This window comes from Eretmochelys imbricata, chromosome 8 (assembly GCF_965152235.1).
Source record: "Eretmochelys imbricata isolate rEreImb1 chromosome 8, rEreImb1.hap1, whole genome shotgun sequence".
NCBI classification, from domain to species: Eukaryota; Metazoa; Chordata; order Testudines; family Cheloniidae; genus Eretmochelys; species Eretmochelys imbricata.
This window is the reverse complement of record NC_135579.1, coordinates 94,882,830-94,895,729: the sequence shown is the minus strand read 5'-3', so window position 1 is coordinate 94,895,729 and position 12,900 is coordinate 94,882,830. Positions and strand designations below refer to the sequence as shown.

At 43.8% G+C, this 12,900-nt stretch overlaps 1 non-coding gene across 1 annotated transcript; it reads right to left on the bottom strand.

The window, feature by feature from the left end:
* Positions 1-313: 313 nt before the first annotated feature.
* Positions 314-377, bottom strand: LOC144269664 (small nucleolar RNA Z39). The gene has a single exon (XR_013346976.1). It is a non-coding gene; the product is annotated as a small nucleolar RNA Z39 (small nucleolar RNA).
* Between the last annotated feature and the right edge of the window lie 12,523 nt (positions 378-12,900).

The following is a 12,900-nucleotide window of genomic DNA, read 5'->3' as shown; positions in this document are numbered from 1 at the left end:
GTGAAACAGCCCCCCAAGACTATCTAGTATTTCAAAATCCCAGAATGAAAGTTCTTGCATTTGCTTTTAAAGAATAGCACCCGAGGTTATTTTTTCCCTATCAAACCATCCAATGAATGTAAAAGCCCTCGTTTACTTTAAAAGGCTCCTGTGTTGTTCCTGTGTCAGATGTCTATCTATTCATTAAAAGGAAAAGGAGGGTTTGTGACACCTTAGAGACTAACCAATTTATTTGAGCATAAGCTTTCGTGAGCTACAGCCCACTTCATCGGATGCATTCAAGAACCAAGCCAAGATAATTGCTCCACTGAAGTGCATCAGAAAGCATTTACAGTATCATTGCTTCCCTCATACCGTTGTGTTCACATCCTTTGTACCATTGGAGCAGGAGGTGCTTGGGAAGAGGAAAGGCAGAGGCATGACAAGGACACTGCACCCCTATGACTGCACGATCCCATCATGGCTGCTGACAGAAGCCTGGTGCGGGGAGGCAAAGGCCGTCCAGTGCCAGATAGCAGAAGTGAAAGCCCCAGCATCAGCGGAGTAAGGCAAAACATGGTCATTATGTGGTCAACTGAAAGGTTGCAGTACTTTGGCATGCCTACCACCTGCACCTCTCTGAGTGAAGTACTGTCACCACTCTTCCAGACAGCTCTTGGAGCTTGGTGTCTGGTACCGTGTTACTGGAAGAGGGCGAAGTTTGGCCTGACGTAAGCAGTCGATATGTTTCCCAATGGTTTAAGTAAGAGGATAAACAACTTAATCCAGCAAACAGACAGCGGGATCTTGTAACTGAGCAGGCGTATACTCACCAGTGGCTTCATTGCTGGGAATTGCTAGGTAAACAACAACAGAGATGAAAGGAAAGAAGCATTCAAATGCTTTAAAGAGGGGGATGAGTTCTGTGACTCACATGACATGACTGAGGAATATTTAGAGCTCAAATGACTTAACTTCTTTCTTCTGTGCATGGTGTTATCAGCAGGGGAGTGTAGCAAATCACAGGGATTTTCACTGTGAGCTCCGCATAGTATCTTTTTAGATACTGGAAACTCAACAGGCCCCCCATTGCTCCCTCCCCCACAGAAGTTCGTGATGGAAATTCCGTACTTTTAAGCTGATGGCATTGTAGAGTGGACCAACAAGCAACACTAATTTATTCCTATCTTAGAGCCATTAAGATGCTGCAGCTCCATTAGTGCCTGGGAAGGGAGTGTGTAAGGCTGATCTGCATGGGACCGAGGAACTAAAAAGTGTTCAGCTTCACGCTCCCCTCAAAGTGAGCAAACTCAGATTATCCCTTCCCTCCTGTCATGGAGTAAAGGGGATGGGGTTCTTCTGAGCTGGCTCCTTCTTACCAGGATGGGGTCTGAAGTCACATGTGTGGGATGCAAACGCCTAGGAAATAGAGGGGGGGATTTCCATTAATACAAATAGGCCAACACTAATGAGAGTTGGGGGCCCAACTCCTAACTCTCTGTTGTGCCTTTGATAATCTCCCTTTAGATCTTTAGACTGGATTTGACAGACTTGAGTGAAATTGGTTGGAGTGGGCTTGGATTTCATCTGAACCGTTCACCCTTTTCATTGTTGAGGCTGGTTGCGGGGGGTTGCTTCTCTAAGTTATTCTCTTGTGTACTGTACAGGGTTGTGATTTTATGGCACTCAAATAATATCTTAAATGAAAAAATAATCTCGTACTATAACTGTCCTTCCACTCTCTAACCAGTTTGCTTTTTTGCAAATTTATGGTTTTTAGGGAAACACTTTTAGAGGAAGCTGCATCTAGACCAGTGATACTCAGACTGAGGCTTGTGAGCTGCAAGCGGCTCTTTAATGTGTCTCCTGTGGCACTTTGCAGCACATGATATTAAAACACTGGGTGATTTAACTAGTAACCAGTCTAAGTTGTTAACCAATCAGGATGCTTTTACTATATTATTAATCAATTGTAGTTGATAAAATAATAATGCTCGGTCAGTCATTTTGCTGTGAGAATAATATATATATATAGTAAATGAAACCATGAATTCACACTACTGTGACTCTAATATTGATTGCTAATTTGGCTCCTGAACCACTGAGGTCTGAGTATCACTGATCTAGAGAGTGTGTATGGTCCCATGGTGAGAGCCTGGGGCAGGCTGCAATGAAGTTCTCTGTTTGATTGCTGTAAATGCTGCTGATTTGCTTTGTAAGTTTGGGCAAGCGAGTTAACTTCCCTGCCCCCATTTCCATGTTTGTAGAAGGGGGATGCTAATACTTTAAACCAGGGGTTCTCAACCTTTCTTTTTCCTGAGGCCCCCCCAACATGCCCTAAAGACTCCACGGCCCACTTGTGCCATAACAACTGTTTTTCTGCATATAAAACCCAGGGTCGGGGTTAGTGGATAGCAAGCAGGGCAATTGCCTGAGGCCCCACACCACAGGGGGTCCTGCAAAGATAAATTGCTTAGGCTTTGGCTTCAGCCCTGGGTGGCTGGGCTTCGGCTTTCTGCCCTGAGCCCCGGTGAGTCTAATGCTGGCCCTGCTTGGCTGACCCCCCTGTAATCTGCTTGTTCTCGGACCCCTGGTTGAGAACTGCTGCTTTAAACCACTTCACAGCTGTTTTGAGGCTTAATTAACGTTTGTAAAGTGCCTGAAGATGCTCCAATGAAAGGCATATGTCACTATTATACCCATTTTAATACAATTGAAATGAGCCAGTTGAGAAAGGGGGTTGTGATTCAAAATGAGAGCGCCATCAAAGAATCAGCACTCTGTACATTTATCAGCACTCTGTACATTTATCTGGTACATTGACACCAATCCAGACATACACAAAGGGATTTACTTTAGAAATCAGGCTAGAAATCTCACTGTAGCAGGCCAGCAAAGGAGATTCCCAGTACTTCCAAGTTACTGCTGAGGCCCCCGTGAGATCTAGAAACACTGTGAGAACCGAGTTTTTCATGGTGGTTTGCAATCTCCTCCCCCTGTGCCAGTGATACAGACATATACACTTTATGTTGGGGTTTGTTTTCAGTTCTGGGAAAAGGTCTGGGCCATTCCGTCTGTTGTTAGAGCTCTGTGGGCTAGAGTCGGGTGCTCAGAACCAAATGTTTCATCGCCTCAGAGTGCGGCCACCGACTTTTGTGGACAAAATTTCCTAAAATACGTAATTAATTTTAGGAAAAACAAATAAATATACACATCCAAATCATTGTAATTTATTTATGTAGGGTTTGGGTTTTTTTGCAGACTTGATAATAAAAATAATGTACAGTTGTATGTTGGTGTTCCTGGCCCCCACTGCCTCCTCCTGGTCCCTCCATTGCCCCCCAGACCCTGCTGCTTCCTCCCTCCCCCATTGCCCTGAGCTCCCTTCCGAGGCCTCGCACTCCAGGCTTACCCCACTCCTTGACTCTTGACCATGGCGGCGGGTAAGGTTGGCACTGCTGAAGTCCTGCTGTCCTGGGCTGAAACCCAGACCCCACGGCTGGAGCTGGGAGGGGGAGCTGAAGCCCGGAGTCCGCTGCCAGAGCCCCAAGGCCGAAGAGCGGGGGGTTAAGCCTGCCCCCAGAGCCCCTGGGCCCTGCAGAGAAGGGCTAATGCTTTGCTCCCTATTCTGCCCAGGATGTCGTGGCCGCAGGAAAATCTCCTGGTGGCTGCATGTGCCCACGGTGGCTGCATTTGAGAAACACTACTCTTCCATGGGTGCTCAGGAGGGGCTGGAGCACTGCAAAGAGCCTCTCCCACATTGCACCACCCACGGGAAGGCAGAGCCAAACAGCAGTCCCTGTCAGCAGGGACCGCTCAATCTTTGATCCCTTCAGGGAGCAAATCATTCCAAGGAGGGGCAAGGGAAGGCTGGGGCCACCATGCACTGGCCCACAGAGGAGAGCCAGGGCACTGAGGCGGGGAGGAGGGAATCGGACACTCTAATGCAGTGGTTCTCAGCCTTTCCAGATGACTGTCCCCCTTTCAGAGTCTGACTTGTCTTGCATACCCCAAGTTTCACCTCACTTAAAAACTACTTGCTTACAAAATCAGATATGGAAATACAAAAGTATCAATGCACACTAATATTGGAAAACTGCTGACTTTCTCCTTTTTTACCATATAGTTATAATATACATCAATTGGAATATAAATGTTGTACTTACTTTTCTGGCTGATATTTGAACCTGTTTTTCACTTGTGAGCCTTGTCTGAAGCCAGGGCCCTGGGCAGTGGGGCTGAAGCCCGAGCCCCACCACCCAGGGCTGAAGTCTGAGCCCTGCTGCCGAGGGCTGAAGCATGTTACTTCGTTTTATGGGGCCCCCTGTGGCACAGTGCCCCAGACAATTGCCCTGCTTGGCATCCCCTAAGGCCAGCCCTTCACTTGTGCCCCCCTAAACTCGTCCTCTGACCCCCGCAGGGGTTGCAACCCCCAAGTTGAGAAACACTGATCTAGATGAGTTGAGTAACCCTGAAAGACCTCTGCCTACCCCCAGGGGTACATGTACCCCTGCTTGAGAACCGCTGTTCTAATGGATAGCATACAATGTACACACTGAGCAACCCCACCAGCGATCGGGCACAATCTCCCTGATGCTCCTATTGGAATAGCACAGCTCTCCAATGGCGCATACAGGCTGTCTGTGTGTATGTCACACTATCTAGCCCTTTATGTTATCAGCATTGCTTTGCTTAGCCCTAAAGGAAAGACAAAAGGTGACAGGGCAGTGGATTTTCCTCCAGCCTCATGTTGCCGTTCTATTAGAAATGCACTCCAACCAAAACCCCGGATCCCAAACTTTGGGGGGTCAGGATTTGGCTCTGAATATTGTACCTCAGCTCCATTTCTAAACCCCATTAGGAATAACAGCAGATGCATCTGTGGGAGCTTTCACTCCTATTCAATGCTGGAGCTGTGAAGCGTAAACTGCTGACGACTTTGCCATGAAATACCAGTTTATTTTGTTAGACCAAAGTTCCCATGGCCATTTATATTTGTGCTGTACATATATATCAGATATTTCTGCCACGCTTGCACATTCGGCCAGTTTGGTAAGACTGGGGCTGAACAAACGTGAGTGGAAATTTCTTTGCAGCTTCCAACACTTTAGAAAACAGAGTGCCCTTTTAATATGAACAATTCAGATCAGAGTTTGGATGGAAGACTGGCTTCTTGACTCTTTCTCTGTGATGGCACTGGGGAACCTACATAAAGAAACTTGGCAGGCTCTTGCAAAGCATAAATTAGAGGAACTCGCTGAGAGGAGGAGGAGATTTTTGAGTCCCATTAGGGCCAGAGCAGAAGGAGTTCAAACGCTTAGCTCTTCAGCTGTTGGAGATAAAAGTTCTAGTACATTCAATTCCTGCTTTCTGCCGCTGCCAATAAGCAGGGGGGCTTCTTCCTTGCCCTCTGACCACTGAAGAAATAACAGAGATAAAGCAAGCAAAATAAATAAATGCTTTGTGGATGGAATAGATAATAATTTCACCGGCTGAATATTAAAATATCAAAGCTCAAGGAAAGGATATATAATTATGGGCTTTTGAAGTTCAATAAAGGCCCATTTCATCAGCATGGTAGCTAGTGTTTCAGTGAAAAGATAGAATGAGAATAGTATGCTGTCATTTCAGATCCATAAAGGATAGTTCAGAAGGAGAAGGAAGTTCTCTAAGGTAGAAATATTTTTAGCGAGGCAGGTTAATTACCACAATCCTTAAATACCCTTCCATTTCTTGAATTTTTTAAATAATCATCATTTTATTAATCTTTTTAAAGCAAAGTATTTATATGTAGCACAATTAAAAACTAGTTATTTAGAAAGATTTTGAAAAAAAGGGATTGAAAATAGGGTCATAGAACTAGATGGGACCTCCTGTGTTATTGAGTCCAGTCCCCTGCACTCACGGTAGGACTACATAATAACTAGACCATCCCTGACAGGTGTTTGTCTAACCTGTTCTTAAAAACATTAAATGATGGAGATTCCACAACCTCCCTAGGCAATTTATTTCAGTAACCACCCTGCCAGTTAGGAAGTTTTTCCTATTGCTCAACCTAAACTGCCCTTGCTGCAATTCATGTCCTTTCCTTCTTGTCCTATCCTCAGATGTTAAGGAGAACATTTTTTCACCCTCCTCCTTGTAGCAACCTTTTATGTACTTGAAAACAGTTACCATGTCTTCCTTCAGTCTTCTCTTCCCCAGACTAAACAAGCCGATTTTTTTCACTCTTTCCTCATAGATTATGTTTTCTAAACCTTGAATCGTTTTTGTTGCTCTCTCTGGATTTTCTCCAATTTGTCCACATCTGTCCTGAAATGTGGCACCCAGAACGGGACACAGTATTCCAGTTGAGGCCTTATCAGAGCAGAGTGGAATAATTACTTTTCATGTCTTGCTTACAACACTCCTGCTAATACATCCCAGAACGATGTTCACTTTTTTTGCAACAGTGTTACACTGTTGACTCATATTTAGCTTGTGATCCACAATAACCTCAGATTCCTTTCTGCAGTACTCTTTCCTAGGCAGTCATTTCCTATTTTGTAAGTGTGCAATTGATTGTTTCTTCCTAAGTGGAGTACTTTGCATTTGTCCCTATTGAATTTCATCCTATTTACTTCAGACCATTTCTCCAGTTTGTCCAGATCATTTTGAATTTTAATCCGATCCTTCAAAGCACTTGAAACCCCTCCCAGCTTGGTATCGTCTGCAAACTTTGTGTGTGTACTCCCTATGCTATTATCTAAATCACTGATGAAGATATTGAACAGAGCCAGACCCAGGACCCATCCCTGTGGAACCCCATTCAATATGCCCTTCCAGTTTAACTGTGAACCACTGATAACTGCTATTGGAACAGTTTCCCAACAAGTTATGCACCCACCTTATAGTAGCTCCATGTAGGCTATATTTCCCTGGTTTGTTTATGAGACGGTCATGCAAGACAGTATCAAAAGCCTTACTAAAGTCAAGATATATCACAACTACTGCTTCCCCCATCTACAAGACTTGTTACAATGTCAAAGAAAACTGTTAGGTTTATTTGACATGATGTGTTCTTGACAAATCCATATGGACTCTTACTTACCATCTTATTATCTTCAAGGTGTTTGCAAAATTGATTGCTTCATTATTCAAATTGATTGCTTTCCAGGTATTGAAGTTAAGCTGACTGGTCTGTAATTCCCCAGGCTGTCCTTATTCTCCTCTCTATAGACTGGCACTATGTTTGCCCTCTTCCAGTCCTCTGGAATCTCTCCTGTCTTCCATGAGTTTTCAAAGTCCTGAGTTTCCTCCAGATTCTGATCCATGACTTTGGAACAACCAAAGAAGGGACAGAGTATTAACAATGCGACACACAGGATTTTTGGTAATAGACTGAACTTTATTTCTTGGCCATGGTCACCTGACCTGGGCTAGGGTTACAAGGACCAATACTAAAGCTGATCAAAAATTTTAATTTCCATCCTAGGTTAAATTTCAGGATTTTGACATTTGTTTCTGTCTTGGATCAAGATGAAGTCAAAATATTACAATTTCACTTGGAATAAAAAGTTTTGAAAAAATTTCGCTTCAGCATGTTGAAACAGTTTTTTCTGGCACAGTTCAACATTGAACTGCATGTGTGTGAGCGACTGCAGTGCCTCATGGGAGTTGTAGTTCAGGTGCCTCATGTTCCTATTCTCCTCTCTGGGCCAAGCTCCCTGACCAGACTACATTTCCCATGATGCACCACAGTCACGGCTGGAGTGGGGTTGGCCATACATCATGGGAGATGTAGCCCTGTCCATTGGAAAGAATGGGGAATGAGGCACCTGAATGGCAACTCCCATGAGGCACTGCTGCTTTTAAATATACTGTTTAAAAGAAAAGCCTATTATGGCCAGAATGCAAAATCCAAAATGTCCTTTCATGAGCATATCTAAGGCTGAAAGAAAAACTATTTAAAATAATTTGGTTTGAAAATGTCAGCTGCATTTTCGTAATTTGAAGCTCATATATAGAAAGAACTATTACTTCTTTAGGGAAGTTCTATGGTATGTGTTATATAGGAGGTCAGACCAGATGGTCAGATTGGTTCCTTCTTGCCTTGCAATCTATGAATATAGTATTATTTTTTTTAAAACTGTAATTGCATTTGGATACACCTTGTTTCACTAAATATCCCCAATCAGATTATGCACTTGAAGAAAGTAAGGCAAGACTCTGCGCTGCATGTCACTGGAAAAGGAACTTATATGTAGGGGCAAGGATGTTTAATGACCCCCTAGCTTCCTGTTAGTGTTTTAACAGCAGGACTTTCCACCTGGCCTTGGCCAGAAAGTCAAGCTTGTACATTCAAGTGGAGACCTAGGAAAAGCTTAAGAGGAGTGTACAATATCCAGTTTCATAGTTTAAGAGCGCTATATAGCTTTTTGTTCAAAGCATGAATCAGCCTATGGGGAAAAATCGACTGGCCTTTTTCAGAATGGCTCTTGCATGGGAGGTCTGAACATAAGGATTCAAAATACACTGAAATAAGAAAGAAAATAAAGATTCTGAATTAGGTAGTTTAATTTGTTTTTCCCTGTGTGAGTTCTAGCTAATGATCTAGAGGGAAGGGTTATGTAGTCCTTTGAAGGGGCTAATTAACTGTTCATTTTGGTCTCCGCTTGTTGGACTAATTATGGCAATACATTTTGTAATAGATACGGTATTCATCACTTTACCTCACCTGAGATTTAAGATGAACAAGATAGATGTAGACCATGCTCAGCAAAAGTAATGGCTTACTTACCATCAGAGTTGATGGAGTTTCGGCAAATTTGCATAGGACTTGAATCCAACCTGTTGGCCTAACTTTTGATAAACAGGAAACATTAAGCCTTCAGATTAGTGCAGTTTTTCATTTTCCATTTGATCTCAACATAAAATATTGTCTCAGCTCAAAGAATGAGGCCTGAGTAAAGACGTAAAATGGGTTCCTGTCACAGGGTGACTAGCCCTTTAAGAGCATATGGGTCCAGCCGCACACCTGCCAGATGCAGAATATAAGCAATATCTCATGACAGGTAGGTCGTGTGGCTAAAATATGGCTTTCTGGGGTGGAGATAAGAAAGAAGCCTGTGGAGGATCAAAGGGAAGACTCCAGATAGGAAGCCTTGTGAGCTGCTGCTAGACAGAGAGCAGGGAGGGATTCCAAGGAGCAGGAGAGCAGGATGAGCTGCTCTACCTGGAGAGACTTTCCCTAATGCCTGGGCAGAGGGTGCAAGACAGCAAGGAGCAGCAGTCAGTGAGGAAGGCAAGTCTGCTAGAGGAAAACCTCAGGTGGGACTAGACTAACATGCCTGCCCTGAGGCTTAGGAGCCAGCTAGGAAGGTGGGCGGGAGTTCTTGTGTATCTTTGAGAATTGTTGTTAATGAACCAAGACCCCAAGAAGGGGTGTGCCAGGACACGGGAAAGCCTCTGTTGAAGTTACTGGGGATCCCTAAGAGTTGGCAGTGGCTAGTTCAAAGCCAGACAGGGTAGGTGGTGCTGTGACAGTTTCCCTTCTCGTCTGATTGCTTCATATTATCTTTATACATTGTTCATTGTATTTTCTTTTACAGCAATAGCATTTGCACGTCTACACCATCTCTCTGTGGTCTTTTTTTCTGTGGTACTGTTATGCCTTTGTTTTCTGTGGGCTGCCCCTTGAAATTGCCATTCCTATGTTGAAAAGTAAACATCTCTGTTTACACTTGCCTCACATGATATAAAATTTAATGAGTGCTATTAGGTATGAAATAGGGAGGAAGGGTAACCCAGTGCCGGGGGTACTGGCCAGGGACATGGGAGCCCTAAATTCAAATCCCTATTGTACCACAGACTTCCTGGGTGATCTTGGGCAAGTTACTAAGGTCCAGATTTTAAAAGGTATTTAGGGGTTGCAGCACTGTGTTAAAATATCTGGCTGCTTTAGGAGCCCAAGTCTCATCTTCTAAAGGCATTTAGGCACTTGGAGCCAAAGGCCAATTGAAGGTCAAAGGGATTTAATCTCTTAAGTGCCTAAATCACTTTTGTAAATCACTTGACACACCTAAATCAGTTAGGTGGTGCAATGCTGAGCGCCACAATGCTGAAATGCCTTTTAAAGTCTGGGCATTAGCCTCTCTGTACCTCAGGGTCCCAGAGAGGAGATGGGCACGGCCAGGATAAAACCTCACTCTGAGACGTCATGAAAATGACACCCCTACAACTGAGTCAGTCAGGGGATACACACACACACACATTATGAAGTGCGACCACCAATGACATCATAGGAACTATGCAAAAAAGTGTATTTCTTGTCATTTTTGCAAGCCAAATGGCAAAAAATTAGCTTATAGAGAAAAGTTATAAGATCTTCATCTGTATCTGTTTTGCAAATGGGAGAGCAATGTTAGCTCAGACACAGGCTCTAATCTCTCTCCCCTTCACACCACAATAGCAAAACACACATTGATTCATAGAGATTATTTTAGAGCATCTGGAGAGAATTTTACTGCTGAAGCAGGAGATGGGGACTTGTTAAATGATGCAGGATGAATATACATGAGTGAAAAAGTTGCAAAGGTACGAACATCTTGGAAAAGCAGCTGTCAGTAGTGGATCTTCTTCCATCCCTATAAGCCAATAATACAAAAGCTTTCAGAAGCTTCACGCAGTGAAAAATGAAGTTCAGTCTATATGTGGGTGAAATCCTGACCTTACTTAGAAATTAATGGGAGTTTTGTCCCTGACGTCAATGGGGCCATGATTTCCCTCTCTGTATATATGGGCTCAAAGTGGTGCTAAGCCTAGAGAACTTTGCAGGAGCCATCTGCGTGGGGTGAACTCACCCTATGAGAACATTTTACTGTTACGTGTATTACAGTAGTGCCTTGAAACCCCAACAGTGGTTGGGGCTCCATTGTTCTAGATGCTGTACATACAGATAGTAAGGGAGAGTCCCTACCCCAAAGCACTTTACCTTCCAAATAGACAAGACAGGCAGAAGGCTGAAGGGAGGGAGAATACAATAACCTGTATTGAAGAGAACAGACGGGAAGCAGGGACCTTGCTGCCTCTCATGGAGAAGGTTTTCTAGCACACTATTCCAGGAATAATTCCCACAGTGTTTTGGATCAATGCCGTTAACTAAAGTGTGAAGCTGAGCTCATATGTTTGCTTTTTGCCGCCTGCATTTCTAGACCGAAGAGGCCTGGATAAATCTGAAACAGCAACTGCCATATTGTGGATGCTCATCTGTACTACATTGCTGAAGGTTTGCCCATTGCTAGTCTTGTTCTTTTGGTTAAGATGTATTGTCCTGTGAAGGTCAATACAATATTATCGTTTATGCCATTCTCATTACCTCACCATGTGTTTCACATTGGCATTTGCCATCAGCATAACTTAAAAATCAATACAGAATTCAAAACATAAATCGTTTGAGAACTTCTCTGAACAATGCAGCCAGAGTCTGCTGACCTGCAGCTAATTTAGGGTGGTAAATTTGACATCCAGGCCTTCACCCATGGGGGGAGAGGCAGTGCCCTGTATTTTCAGGATGTAAGTCACACTGCCACCACTGCTGACTGACTAGCACTGCACAACCATTCCCAGATGCACATGGGCTGCCCCCAGAGCTCAGGCATCCAGGAATTCCAACCAGAGGCTGGTATATGAGTGCTCCTTGGTGTTTTTCTTGCTTCTATTGCACAGTAATAGAAAAGGATCTCAGTCTTTATTTACAATGTTATGCCTTATGCCCTCCAACTTGACCCTGTTAGCCCCTTCCATCCAAAGCACCGGAGAACATGTACAAGCTGCTTTATGGGCCTCTTTGCTTTTGCCCCCTAAATAAGAAGTAACAATGCTACACTTGCATTCTGACTGGCCTGGAACTGCCCTCACAACCCCTTCCAACCAACTCACCTCCTATCTCACTCATCTCTGCCCCCTATGGGTGCATCTGCAGGCCTCCAAGGAGAGTACCAAGAGAGCAGTGAGACAGCAACAGTGAGTGGCCCTTATGCAGGGAATCCAAGATCCTTGCACTCTGCTCCTCTCCTTCTCCTAATCCAGGGAACAGCCAGCCACTCTCTGACCCTAACTGTAGATGCACCAAGAGCTTAGGATAGGTGCGTTTATAGAAGGAATGAGTAAAAGTTACATGCAAAACCCAAAAACCCCCAAACAAATCATTCCTCAAGATTTGGATGGAATTAGTTATTGAAATTGAAAAAGAGAATAAAAGCAAGTTTTAACAGTGATAAAATATATGATAGAGTGCCAGCATGCATTGGCTTTATTGTTCAGTCCTGCATACATTTGGCTTTTTCTTGGCTGGTGTGCGTGTGTGTGGTTTGTTTTTTTTTTTTTTTTCACTCTGATGCCTCTATTAATCCTCTTTAAATTAAGTGTTGGTCTGACCTGTTTTGTAAGGGACTTGTTTGTGGAAAAGCATCAAAATACCTGCCTTGTCAGTTATGACTATATCCTCACCAGACTTTCAAAGCCCTAAACCTCATGCTGAGGACTTTGAACATCACTTAGGAGCTTAAACCACGTACTTGGAATGAGTTTATGAGAAAAACCCAGAAGGACTCAGCAGTAGGTACTGGCAACTGGATGTCTTCTCCTTTTATTCTAGCTGGGTGGAATGAATCCCCTACTGATAGTAACTGGACAGCCTTTTCCAGACACAATGCCATTTATTTCAGAGCAAAGCTCCGAGAATATTAGAAATCCAAATATTATTGCAGGCTTAGATCAAAATAATGAAGAATGTATGGAGGGAGAAAGGGGAGGATGGGAGAGGCACATTGCTTTATGCAAAATAACTCTTGAAAAACAAATTAGCTGATTGCCCTGCAAATGATCTAACAGCCGGTCATCTTCTCCTCAGCGAGCTCCGTTCCCTTTCTGACACCGCAG